Here is a 13606-nt window from a genome sequence, read left to right on the forward strand (position 1 = left end):
GAGAAATGTCTATTTAGGTCTTCTGCCCATTTTTGGATTGGGTTGTTTGTTTTTTTGTTATTGAGCTACACGAGCTGCTTGTAAATTTTGGAGATTAATATATGGAATCTAAGGAAAAAAAAAAAGGTCATGAAGAACCTAGTGGCAAGATGGGAATAAAGACACAGACCTACTAGAGAATGGACTTGAGGATATGGGGAAGGGGAAGGGTAAGATGTGACAAAGTGAGAGAGTGGCATGGACATATATACACTACCAAACGTAAAATAGATAGCTAGTGGGAACCAACCATATAGCACAGGGAGGTCAGCTCTGTGCTTTGTGACCACCTAGAGGGGTGGGATAGGGAGGGTGGGAGGGAGGGAGATGCAAGAGGGAAGAGATATGGGAACATATGTATATGTATAACTAATTCACTTTGTTATAAAGCAGAAACTAACACACCATTGTAAAGCAATTATACTCCAATAAAGATGTTAAAAAAAAAAATAGAAAGTACCATGTTACACTCTGTGTGATCTCTGCTAATGGCACTTTGAAATTGTATTAGTTAAGTCATTTTAGATATAACATTTGTCACTGTGGATCCAATTGTCAGGTACTGAGTTATCAGTTCTTTGAAGAAATAAATTTTGAGGAGGTATGGGAGGAAGGAATACATTTTATAAAACATTACGATGAAGCTCATGACTGACCTTTGAATAGTAGGAGTTTTAAGTATGCTGTTAAAAATCTGTAAGGGACCATTAAAATTATCAGATTGTAAGAGAAACGTGTGAGCTTGCCAAACAAGGATTTCATTGTAGATTTTGTCTTTATCAAATGAAGTTGAAGGAACAACTTATAGTTAAAGTTTGAATGGAAGAGACTGCCATTGTTGTTCCACATCTGATTGTTGCTGTTTACATTCCTTTATTGAGCCTACATCTTCATAAACTTTTTGACAGGTATATGTTGAACACTTCTGTTTCATGGTCAAGACAGGATCAGAGGTCATGGATACTGACAACTGATTTGTCTGTTTTCTTCTGTCTTTTTCCATGACTGTATCTACTGCCTCATCTTGATTTACAAGCAAAATCTAGAAAACCTACAAAAATAAGTGTTTTGTGGTTTATCTAGGAATAATACAGAAAATATTGCTGTTATTTTTGGTGAGGAAAATCAATTTTGTGTAGTTTATTTCAACCTAAATAAAATGTGGATTTTGTTTTAAAAAAAAAAGTTACCAATGCGGGGAGGTAGGAGATTAAGAGGTACAAACTGTGTACAAAATAAATAAGCTACAAGGATATATTGTACAGCACAGGGAATATATCCAACGTTTTATAATAACTTTAAATGGAATATAATCTAAAAAAACTTTGAATCACTATGTTGTACATCTGTAACTAATATAATACTGTAAATCAACTATACCTCAGTTTAAAAAAAAAGAAAAAAGAAAAAAAGATACAGATTAAAATTAGCCAGGAAAAAGGTACACAATGGAGAATCTAGAAGAGCCATCAGATGCAAGCTTCCATTTGTCCTCTCCCAGTGGATTGATACAGACAACATTTAAGTCTTCTATCAACAATGAGAGACAACATGCACAAAGTACTGCCAACCCATGAGGTTCACTTGAGCCTTGGTGTCCAGAGTTTTTATTCAGGGTCAGTCATGTAGACAAGGTGTGCATACATGGCTGACATTCGTTACTTAGTCTCTAGCCTCTCAGAGGTCAAACTGATGCTAAGTGTCCCAAAGCCCCATGTAAAAAAGATGCTTTTATCAGGCAGGATATTCCAAAAACTTAGAGGTTACCTCCTGGGAGCCTGGCAAGTGGTCAAACCTTTCTTTGAAATGTGCAGGTTTTAGACAACCCAGGCCTACTGAGTGTATCTTTTACTGCAGAGAAGCACACTCTTTCTTGCAATCCAGAGACTTTTGGTGCCTGACAACAACAGGAGTGGCATTAGCAATGACAACAGGCACCACGCACCACTACAGGTGCTATAGACATGAGAGCAACTGAGTCTGCAGGCTCAGGACAGTTAATCTCAGCTCTGGCCAGAGCAGCCTTCATGGACCCAGGAGGAAGTGGAGCCAGCATATCATGGCAGGCACTGTGAAATATACTCAAGAATGTTTAAAATGGCTGCAGCAAGGGCCACAAGTCTGGCCTTCTAGTACGTCAGCAGGAACTGCTGATCTCTCCCCAGAGGGCAGCCTGAGTGTGGTGATTACAGAAGCCTGTTGCAGAAACAGCTAAAGATTCAGTAGTGGGACACCTCATCCCAAACTTGCAGGGTTAAGGCAACACAAGTAAACGGGACAGAAGCCAGAGAGTTTCCTAACCCAAGATTGAAACCCAAATGGAAAGAAAGGGAAAGGATAACTTCCAATTAAAGCCATTCCAACACCATAAGGTGGGGTAGTACAGAAAAACCCTCATATTATCCATATGCTGGTTAGCCTACCAGGGAACCACCAAGAGTTAAAAAGAAAAAAAGGAGGGAAAGGCCAGAGCATCCCAGGGGAGAGAGGATGCAGCTTCTCCCCCATCATAAATACTGGATTCAACCTACCACATAGGAGTCTAAGTGGGTGGCCAGAAAGCCCTTCCTTCTGTGAAAGGGCCTATACTAAGGTCTCTGTGGAGAATAAGTGAAACAGTAACCCTCTTCTCAAGGAGCTTACAGTGTAGTAGAGTGGATTGCAAACTTTTCTTTTTTTTTTTTTCCCTTCAGCTGCTCATGAGGATCACAAATACCAAATCATGGATCGTGCAAGGTAGATTGATAAGCACAAGAAAGAAATTGAGTGAAATTGAAGTGATCTGACTGCATTCCTCTCTGGACTATGATCTCCATAGCACATGATCTCTGGACCATGATCTCCTACAGGGCACTGGGTCAATTCAATTGTGTAGTGAATTGAATGTCTCTTATGGGAAGAAAAACTTAGACTTGCTGCTACCTGTTCTGTGCCAGGTGCTGCACCTGGCACTTTACATGCATAACTCATGCTTGCAACAATTTTATGATTAAGGCATTGTCATCTCAGTTTGAAGAAAGTCATATGAAGAAAATGGAGGCTCAGAGGACTGAAGTGACCTGCATAGGTCACACAAGCTAATATGTAGTAGAGCTAGAATATCAAGATGTGTCTTTCTGACTATATAACCTGTGCTCTTTGCCATATACTGGGAATTATTTCTTTTAATTACTAATGTAATAAGTGAAAATGGGTATTCTTTTTAAAGAGCAAGCATATAAAAGTTATATAAAAGTTGCAGGACTTCCCTGGTGGTCCAGTGGTTAAGAATCCATCTTGCAACGCAGGGGGATGCCAGTTTGATCCTCGGTCAGGGAACTAAGATCCCACGTGCCTTGTGGCAACTAAGCCCGCACACCGCAACTACTGAGTCCACGCGCCACAACTAGAGAGCTTGCGTGCCACAACTACAGAGCCCTGGTGCTCTGGAGCCCGTGCGCCACTAGAGAGAAGCCCGCACGCCACAACTAGGGAGAAGCCCACGCACCACAATGAAGCGCCTGCACGCCACAATGAAAGATCCAGTGTGCCACAACTAAGATCCGACACAGCCAAAAAAATAAATAAATAAATAAATAAATAAATATTAAAAAATAGAAATAAATGTTGCAAATATAATAGTGTCCTGATATCTTTCAACCAGCTTCCCCTCGTGTTAACATCTTACATAACCACAGTACAAGCATGAGAATCAGGAAATTAACATTAGTACAATGTTATTAACTACTGTAAAAACTGTATTTGAATTTCATAAGTTTTTCCACTGAAACTATTTTTGAAAAAGTCCAATGCAGGATCTCACACTGCACTAGTTATTTCTCCTTAGTCTCCTCTAATCTGCAGCAGTTCCTCAGTCTTTCCTTGTCTTTCATGACCTTGACACGTTCTAAGGGTATTGATCTCCTATTTTAATGTTCCTCAATTTGGGTTTGTCTGATATTTCTTCATGATTAGTCTGAGGTTGTGCATTTTAGACAAGAACATTGCAGAAATGATTTTGTGTCCTCCTGAGGGCATCACATCACAGGATTTAGGTTGTTGATATGTCTTATTACTGGTGACTTTGACTTTGATCACTTGGTTAAGAGGGTTTCCATCAGTTCTCTCCACTCTCAAGGTAATATATTTTCCTTTGCAGTTAATAAATATTTTGGAAGAGATGGTACGAAGCTCTACAAGTATATTTCTTCCCAAACTTTCACCTCCTAATTTTAGCATCCATCAGTGGATTTTATCTGTAGTTATTCCTGTGGTATTGACCTAATGGTGATTTTCTGTTTTCCTCATTCCGTTCACACTCATTAGTTGGAATTCTACAGCAAGGAAGAGCTATCTCTTCTCCCTCATTTATTTATTCAATTATTTATATCAGTATGGACTCATGTATAAGACTCTGAAATTTGGTTGTATCCAGATTGCCAAAGGTCTCAAATACTATGTTAAGAGTCTGCACTTGATTCATTGGGCAATGGAGAGCCCCTGTGGCTTTTTTTTTTTTTAAGCAGAGAATTAATATAGACATTATTAATGGCTTTTGAATCAGAATCCATCAGTGAATTAGTTGAGGATCAAAGTAAGAATCCCTTCCTTCCCTCGTTGTCCCTGTAGGTCCTTTGTTGCTTATGGCTCTGGCTCTTTTATCTAGGGCTTCAAGTAAGAGCCCAAGTACAATTGGCTTTTTTAAAAAATAAATTTCAAAGCCTACCCTATTACACAAACAGTAGCCCCATGTTCTGAGTAAGAAGATACAGCAGTTTTGGCTCATTGTTAAAGAACCTCAAATCCTACACTACTCCATAGTGGCCCCAGGTTCTGAAAATAAGAGACCCAGAAGGACTGGCTCATTGCTGACAAAGCTCAAAGCCTACCTTATTGCACAGACAGTGGTCTGGGGTTCTGCAAGAACCTCAACGCCTACTGTATTGTTCATGATACAGAGGTGGACATCATCGGGTCTCAAGCTGTGGAGGAGAGCAGCACGTAATCCATCACACAGACAGAAGAGCATGGGGAAGGGCTGGAGGTCACTGGTGCCATCATATCTAAGACAAGGAGACAGTAACCGGTTAAGCCCATCAGAAGAAGAGCCAGAATGTGAAACCAAGCTGTTTTCAGTTTAGCATCCCTTAGTTTTAAATTCATTTTTAGAATGAATTACTATCTTCTTTTTGAACTTATGTATTCCATAGCATAGAAGTGACCTCACAGTGGATTCTGTGACATCAACCAAGCTGCAGCCTGAGACGACCCTAGTCTCCAGTCAAATGGAGCCCCACCTCATACCCATGCTCAATGGAGCTGGTAGAAACACTCTACCTCACATTAACCCCTGTCTATCTTTGGTTCCTCAAGGTTATGGCTGAAAGTCACCTTCTGTGGGCTGGAAAGCACCACCACCTCCTTCTCTTGCTTGTCTTCCCTTTGAAGGCCCCTGAACATAGATACTAAGTCTGGTCTGTAGATCAATCAAGAACAAGACTCATGTTTCCTCAGGATACTCACGGGAGGGAGGAGGGGAACAGCAGTATTTGTCAGGCTACCATCTTGACTTGACTTCGCAATTTCACTTCTGGGTATATACCCAAGAGAAACTCTAACACATGTGTACCAGGAGACAACTGTAAAATGCAACAAAATATAAGGGCAAAACATTGGAAATAGCCCCAAATGTCCATCAACTTGGGGACTGATAAATTATGGACTACATATACTGTTGGATACTATACAACAGTGGCAGTTAGACACAGAGGCATGAATGAATCTCACCTATGGTAGGGTAAAAACAGTAAGTCACAGAACACATGTGCTTTAGTTCAATGTACAAAACAGTTAATAATAATACCTAGCAATAAATTATTTAGAGTATATATTTGGCAAAATTAGAAGAAAGCAAGTATCTATAGGGTATAAAGGAGGGAGATGTTATTAGGGAAGTATATACAACAGCTTCAATAGTGTTGGTAATTGTTCTATTTCATAAACAAGGTGGTGGGTACACAGGTATTTATTTTCTAATATTTTCACATTTCTGAAATCTGGATGGTCTTAAGATATAGCTGTCATTATCATGAATACACCTTAGTCAGTTTTTTAAATACATTTTACTTTTTATGTATTCACAAGGGTGATAAATGTTAAAACCAAAGTCTGAAAAAATTTTTAATAAGTATAAAAAATTCAAAGTGACAAAAAAATAATTGTGTCAGTTTAATTGGTATATTTTTTTCTTTTTTTAGTGGTACATAAAATACATTATGTATTATACTTGATGACATCTTATATTCAGAGGGATACTAAATTTTTAACCATATTAACTGTATATTGTATATACAGTTTTGCAAGTATGGTATATTTTATAATAAAAATCTATTGTCTGTCATCATTTTTCCATTTTGCACGGGGTAAGAAAAAACACGAATACCTATGGGAAAAGGTATTTCATGTAAACAGTAACTAAAGGAGAGTAGGGGTGGCTATACTAATATTAGACAAAACAGACTTTTAAGTCAAAAACTGTTACATGAGGGAATTCCCTGGCAGTCCAGTGGTTAGGACTCCATGCTTTCTCTGCTGAGGCCACGGGTTCAATCCTTGGTTGGGGAACTAAGATCCTGTAAGCTGTGTGGCGCAGCCAAAAAGAAAAAAGAAAAAACTGTTACAAGAGACAAAAAAGGACATTACATATTGATAAAAGGATCAATTCACCAAGAACATATAACAACTATAAACATATATGCACCAAATAACATACCTCCAAACTGTATGTAGCAAACATTATTAGAATTAGAGAGAGAAGTAGACAGATCTAAAATAATAGTAGGAGACTTCAATAATTCACTTTCAATAATGTATAAGACAACCAGACAGAACATCAGTATGGAAATAGAGTACTTGAACAACACTATAGACAAATGGACACAACAGACACCTATAATCCTCTCAACAACAGAATATACATTTTTTTTCAAGTGCACATGGAACATTCTTCAGGATAGACCCCATATGTTAGACCACAAAGCAATTGTTAATAAATTTTAAAAGATTGGAATTATGCAATGTATCCTTCAAATCACAATGGCATGAAACTAAAAATTAATATCAGATGAAAAACTGAAAATATGTGGAAATTAAACAACATACTTTTAAACAACCAATGGGTCAAAGAAGAAATTGCAAGGGAAATTAGGAAATATATTGAGACAGATGAAAACAAAACACAATGCGCTGAAACTTATGAGAAACAGTAAAAGCATTGCTAAAAGGACAATTTATAACTGTAAATACTTACATTTAACAAGAAGAAAGATTTTAATTCAACAACCTAACTTTTTCTCTTAAAGAACTAGAAAAAGAAGAACAACCTAAACCCAAAGCTAGCAGAAAGAAGGAAGTAATATAGATTAGGGAAAGCTGCCTAAAAAGTACAGTACAGGAACTCAGTATCATTTCCCTTTCAATTAGAAACTCAACAGTGTGCACTCAGTCTTAAAACACTTCTCCAGGCAATGAGATATAATTATAGACAAACTAACCTGAATCAGAAATATTTGTTTCCTTTTTCTGGTTGAGCCTGGAGTTGAGGTTGGAACAGGGCACAATCTTTTTGAGTTCAGTTACCAGGACTGAAAACTCAATGGAGAACAGGCCTTTTCCATTTGCTCTGTTATTTTCAGAGTGTGGTTTTAAACTATGTCTCTGGAGGTCTCTCCAGCTTGCTTCAGGCTCTGGGTACCATCCTGCATCTTTACATACCAGACGGACCACTCTGGCATCACGTTCTTGATGAGAACATGTGAGGAACTTCCTATTCCTGTGAAATGAGAAGGGAACAAGCAGCTCAATTAAGAAATCAAAAAGTGGTTTGATTCTAGTTTCAGTATTTTGAATATGATGAACCAAATCAAAGGATGGTCCATCTCCTGTATAACTTAGGTAAAAACAATGAAAAATTTCCATCAAAATAAATAATTATCCTAAGGAATCATATATAGCAGGAAAAGGCAAGAACAAGTAATTTTTAAGAACGGAGATAATTGAAAATATGGAAGAAAAGAAGATAATAATGAGAAGCTGAGTCTAACAATTTATAGTAATATCAGAAGCACCCTAAAAGCTGGTTGAATGGCACAGTTCTAATCAAAAGTTATTATACCACAACAGAAGTCAAATTGTCAAAGCAGATTCAGAGAAATTAGGTACCTTACTTAACAGCAAATTTTACTAATGATTAGTTAAGGATACAAGCAAAAAAGCAAGCATAACATCTATCTCTGGAAGGGTCCAAACTATCATATGCACCTCCAAAAAATAGATTTTTGTACTGGGATGTATTCTGGCTTCAGAGTTAGAGATGAGTGTTCACTGTGTGTTTTGGACATGTGCTGTAAAAGTCAGCTCCAGGGAGCTATTTAAGTTTAGAGCTTCTTAGTTTTTATATTCCATCAGTCATGCAGAGAGGGGATCTACAAGACTAACTTCTGTTCTCTAAGCTGTGCTCCATAATCAATAAATTCCAGATTTGTTTACAATAAACAATGTAAAAATTCTGGTAAAAATATTCTCACATGAGACCTTCTTTGGCTATCCTCCTATTTGTAAGTTTACATGGAGGAGAGAGTTACAGAGCTGTTGTTAATTCTTTTCCTTTTGCAGGGATCTGCATGAATTGCAGTACTGAGAGTAGCAGGGGTTTGAATCAGCATATGTCAGATCACTCACAGATGCACTCCCCAGACACCTTACTGTGCCTTGTGGAACTTGGCTTCTCTTAGGTCACCTGGTCAAAGACAATGACATGTTTCTGAGAATGCATGAAATGGATGTTTGGCTCCAATGAGAATGTTTCTGGCCCTCACCTTTCTTAACTATCCTCTGGGCTCATAATTCTTCACAGTCTAAAGCTTCTTTTTATACGTTTCCCAGCTCTCCATCTCTGATCCACATTGAGGACCAAAAGGGCATGCAATGCAATCAGGGAACAAGGCAGCAAGCGTGAAAGATGGAATGATCTAATTTACAGTAAATTAGAAATAGAAATGATACTATCGATCAGTTTGCAACTGATGAAATTCAAGCATGCTTCAATATATGCAGTACATCAGACTTCAATGAGGTAGAAAATTATGAACAATGGAGACAAATTAGAGGAAGTATTCAGAGACAGACAGATGTCCCAATGGCCCTTGATATCCAAATTTTCAAACTTGGATTATATACACTATCTTCTCAAAAGAACAAAACAAAAAGCTCAATCATGCACAAAAATTTTATATATTACAAAGTTGGTCCTTAGTATCAGTCCTGAAAAGATGGAGTGGCAAAGCCCTAAGGGGAAAATTTTTTTTTCACTCATATTGTACATTTTACTCTAGAATAGTTTCAAATAGATCAAAGATTTAAGTAAGATTAAATTAAAATATACTAAAGGAAATTAAGAGAAAAGGTTTTAAAAATCTGTGTGTAAGAAAGGAATTTAAAAGCATGAAAAATGAATCCACAAAAAGATACAATCAATGATCAAAATTTTTTAATTCAACAATATCTATAATTAGCTATGTTAAAAAATAACCCATAAAACAATAAAAAATTACAACTCCTATCAAGTGAAAGCTATATTTTCCTACCATTAAGAAGCTCTTACATATTGATAAAAAGATGAACATTATATATGAAACTATTATTTTCCCTCCAAAACCTGTTTCACCAATTATCCTAGACTCAATGAATAGCAATTTCATCACTCCAGTTAGATTGGGCCAAAAATCATCGAGCAATTGTGAACCTTGTTTCTCTCACGCTCATTTCAAGAAATCCTATTTACTCAACACTCAATAAAATCTGCAGAGTATATGTGCATACTATTCTCAGTGTCTGTGTGGTGTTCTAAATGAACCTGGGAATGATAAGAGTCCAAACTCTTGGTAGTTGTTGGATCCACTATAACTAGAAAGAGTTATCACTTGATATTTCCAGAAAACATCTCCACATTACCATATTTCAAGCTTGTTTTCCATTAGCTAGAGCTTAGAAAACATTTGTGGATTTTGAATTCATGTTTATACAACTCCAAAAATTCAGTTGGACTAGAGCGAACCTAGTAATTATAATGAACACTAAACTTTGAGAATTATATGTCTAAATGATAATCTCAATTTCACAATAACTAGAAAACAAAACTTACTCCATATTATGATTAATTTGGTTCTTATTTATGAACTAGATATTTTATCATGGAGCCCATGACACTTGGCTTAGTTTTCCATGGAGATCTAACTTATGTGCCAAATGTCATGTGAGACCATTCAGATTTTGAGTCCAAAATCTGAGGGGATTCAGCATAAAAAAGAATATTTGGGACAAAGTGAATAATTCAACTGGGATGAATCGTCTATATCTGTATATAGTATACATGATTACAGTGAGTTAATAAGCACTTTAGAGGAATGCATTTAAAATTTTTATCCCATATAAATACTTTTAAAATAAGACGAAGCAAAACATATCCAAAAAATTAACTCAAATGTAGAAGAAAGAGTTGTCAAGCAGGTCACTTATATTGTTATTTAAATTTTTCTTGCCAGGCATTAGCCTCAAGCCACATGGTTACTATAATTTTTGAGAGCTTTGATGTTTGTTTTTCAAAATATTCAGGCCAGTATCTTAATTATGGCAATGACGTAAGCACTTATCTGGACTTTTCTCTACAGACTCTGTCACTTGAATCAGATGCCAAACAAATCTTCTCATGACCTCACTCCCTGGAATGTGGCTGCCAGTATCACAACAGCCATCATACCCAGGCCAGCAGCAGCAGGTCTGATTCACAGAGCTTTCTGGCCAATAAAGGGGGCAGGTACCAGGAACACAAAAAAGTCATCATACACGTAAATTAACCGATCATAATTACTGTGTGATTTAGTCTTTACATGGTTGCTGCTGTCTTAGCATAGAGTCCACCTCATTTCTGCCAATCTCAGCTGATGCTCGCTGACTCTTACAATGTTATCTCTATGCTCCCAAGCCAATCTTTTGTCCAACAACCACCTTTTCAGCTAGAGGCAATCCTAGGTCATGTTCTCTGCCCCTACAGAATATATAAGTAACACTTAATACACTGAAGAGCTGCCACTACCTAAATCTTCTTTTTCCCTTGCACATGATCAAAGAAATTTTTATTCAAGTAATTCAGCAGCTGTCTCTGTGACGGAACTGTTCTAAGTTTTGGGGACAATTCCAGGAACAGCAATGAGAGAGTGGCTTAGAGTACTGGGATCAAAACCGGGGTAGTGGGATTCCTGTTACTTTTCCTTCAAATAATATAAATCACTGTTAGTGTTTCTTCTAGTACAGCTGATACACAACTGCAGTGCACTCTGGGCATAATGTTAAATTTTAGGATTTTTTTAAAGGTATGCAATTTAATAAAATGCATCAACATATAAACTGACTGAAGGAATACTAAAGCAAACTATATATGTCCAACAAATGAAAACTTTTATTACAAAATAAAAACAATTGAGAAAATAGGAGTGTGTGTAATATATTGTATAATCTTAGGTTCCATTGTAAAATGGAAATATGGGAACCCTTGTTCAAAAATCAAAAAGAAAAGACTACTGAAGATACTAAAATATAAAGATTTTACCTTTAAAATATTTTATTACTTACAAAATATAATAGAGGTAATAGTGATATATAAGAACATAAATTTTTAAATTGCAAAAAGTACTATTTAGGTGTCATAATTTATATAAAATAATTAATAAAATACTATATTATTGTGACACCTTGATTGATCACCGATTTTTTTTGGCTTGCCTTTCTGCAAATTTATTTATTATGTCATCACAATTTATACCTTTAGAAACTTTATTTTCATACTGATATAACTGGAAGCAATATGAGTTGTTCTGGGCAAATGTAAGGTTGTAACTAATTTTTGATAATTTTTAATTTTGAGAGGAATCTTTCTGCAGATGCAACTGTTACTGGAGCTGTGAGGAGTATTTTAAAGGCTGTGACAACCCTGGAACATATTTCTGATAAATTATTTTGAAGTATAAATTATAGTTCATGTCAAGTTGATGAGTTTGACATAACACTTTTTCTGGAAAGATTTAACTCCTTATTCAAGTGAGTTTCCTGTCTGAATTTATTTTTAAAGGTTATGCAATGGTAATTTAATGAATTACAAGGAAAAATGAACTTTCAAGGTATCTTGTGAATAATTGGTTCACGCAAAGCTTCATTTAAAACTAGTGTTTTTTCTGTTAAGGTGGGTGATCTTTAAATTTAATTTCTATTTTTAAGCCTATGGGTATTTGCTTTGCAATGACCCAGCAATTTTCAAAACCAGAGATTATGAACTCTTTGAAAAATTCTAATAACTTCCTGATATGCTTTATTGCAATGTCCGTGTGTATGATGTTATTTTGTAATAATTTACTGACAAAGTTTACAGCCTGGGCATCTGCAGTACCTGTCCCAGTGCTCAGCACAAAGAGTTAATAATTGCAGACATTGTAGGGACAAGGTCTGGAAGCAAGCCAGCCTACCACCCAGGTCCCTGTGCTATCCCATGCGAAACCTGTGCCCACTGTTCTTCTCTCCTGGGCTGTGCTCACTGTTGCCACCACTGTTGCTTCTGCTCATGCCTTGGGGCCTCCCACCTTAGTACCCCTGTGCACATACAGACACAACCACTAGGCCAGTTGCTCAGGGCCTGTGCTACCTGCCTTGTTCACTGGCTTCAATCAGCAACCACCATTTATTGCTGCTCATGAGCCTGTGGGTTAGTTGGGCTCAGCTGAATATTTTTTCTCTATATGACGTGAACTGAGGCTGCAGTCATCTGAAGGCTCAGCTGGTTTGAAATATCCAAAATGGCTCACTGGAGGTTCAACTGATTTGGAATGTCCAAGACAGTGGCCGTTGGTCTTTGCTGTAGGCTGGAATCTCACGTGAGGATGTCATTTGGAGCACTTTTGTTCTCCTCCTTGTGTTCTCTCCAGGTGGCTCACTTAGGCTTCCTTAAAAGTCTTGTAGTTTCAAGATAATCAGACATCTTCTCTATAGTGGCTGGATCCTAGCAGTACAAAATTGAAAGCTGTCAGTACTTTTTAAGGCTTAGGACAGGAATTAGTCCAAACTTACTTCTGCAGCATTCTGCTATTTAAACAAGTCACAAGGCCAGCTTAAATTCAAGAGGAGGGGACTAAGTGAGGGACATACCTAAAGGAGTTGTTCATTAGTGGCCATCAATGTAAGAGACTGCCACAGCTACCCATTCTTTCTCTTTCCAAATGGGGAATGTTCATTGTGGTTATTCTGTCTCTGTTCTTTCATTGAATGCTGGATGTGGGGGGCACATTGCTTGTGATTTTTAGTCCACAGGTCTCTGAACTAAGAGAAGGTACATCTGAAACTTACATAGAAACTATGATGAAATCCTGGTTGCCTCCTTTTGGGAGGGGGTGAGGATATTTTGCATGCTAAGTTAAAGGAGGTAAATATTTGTGGCCATAAAAGTGGACTAGGCAAACTGAATCGCTTTTCAAAAATATTCTCT

The 13606-nt window shown here is 37.1% G+C and overlaps 2 long non-coding RNA genes across 5 annotated transcripts in view; both read right to left on the reverse strand.

The window, feature by feature from the left end:
- LOC132362647 (uncharacterized) overlaps positions 1-7845 on the reverse strand; it is a 64505-nt gene extending 56660 nt beyond the window's left edge. For 3 of the 4 annotated variants that reach the window (XR_009502431.1, XR_009502434.1, XR_009502433.1), the window contains exons 1-4: positions 7572-7845; positions 6560-6657; positions 5542-5657; positions 4908-5081 (exon numbers count right to left, since the gene is read on the reverse strand). This is a non-coding gene — a long non-coding RNA (uncharacterized LOC132362647). The remainder of the gene's footprint in view (positions 1-4907; positions 5082-5541; positions 5658-6559; positions 6658-7571) is intronic. The other variant, XR_009502432.1, reaches the window with a different exon arrangement.
- A 4805-nt stretch (positions 7846-12650) lies between these two features.
- The window catches only part of LOC132362648 (uncharacterized), a 34726-nt gene continuing 33770 nt past the window's right edge, over positions 12651-13606 (reverse strand). Inside the window, exon 3 of the long non-coding RNA XR_009502435.1 lies at positions 12651-13123. This is a non-coding gene — a long non-coding RNA (uncharacterized LOC132362648). The remainder of the gene's footprint in view (positions 13124-13606) is intronic.

Source organism: Balaenoptera ricei, chromosome 3 (genome assembly GCF_028023285.1).
Source record: "Balaenoptera ricei isolate mBalRic1 chromosome 3, mBalRic1.hap2, whole genome shotgun sequence".
NCBI classification, from domain to species: Eukaryota; Metazoa; Chordata; class Mammalia; order Artiodactyla; family Balaenopteridae; genus Balaenoptera; species Balaenoptera ricei.